Genomic DNA, 586 nt, shown 5'->3' with positions numbered 1-586 from the left:
CCGTGTCCTGATCGAGCTCAGAGTGTGGGGGGGGGTTATGACAAAATTAGAAAGAGAGCGAGAGGTCTTAGCCCAAATGGCACCCTTAGGTTTCAAAATACATATGATAAACCCTAGAGACTGGGAAAGAAACATTTTTGGGAAAGTCCTTTCCAGGAACTACTCACAACAAAACCCGCAATCCACACGGCAAAATGAAGCTGGACCCACACTACCAGAATCAAAGGACCAGCAAATCCGTCACAACTGAAAGAGTGGACTGTATCATCGGCACCTGAAAACTTACGACTTAAACTCCAGAAACAACCTTTATGAATCCATCCCCTGAATGGAAAAGACACATCGAGGACTGGAATGATTTAACTCCAAAACAAACTTACCTGGCAAGTATTTCCTGAAAGTAGAGGAATAAAACCTAGTCTGAAATCCTGGTTTCAATTGTCCCCAAATCAAATTCTTACGAGACTGTGGTTTGCCCCACGGAAAGAAAGAACCATCCCACGGCAAAGTGGAGGAGCAAGGCCAGTGTATAAATTGTCACCGTATATGGTCCTGTGTGCCATATAGACGATACCTATATTGCCCC

The sequence above is a fragment of the Myiozetetes cayanensis genome, unplaced genomic scaffold (genome assembly GCF_022539395.1).
Source record: "Myiozetetes cayanensis isolate MyiCay16 unplaced genomic scaffold, myiCay2020 scf13, whole genome shotgun sequence".
Lineage (NCBI taxonomy): Eukaryota > Metazoa > Chordata > Aves > Passeriformes > Tyrannidae > Myiozetetes > Myiozetetes cayanensis.
This window is presented reverse-complemented; position numbering follows the sequence as displayed.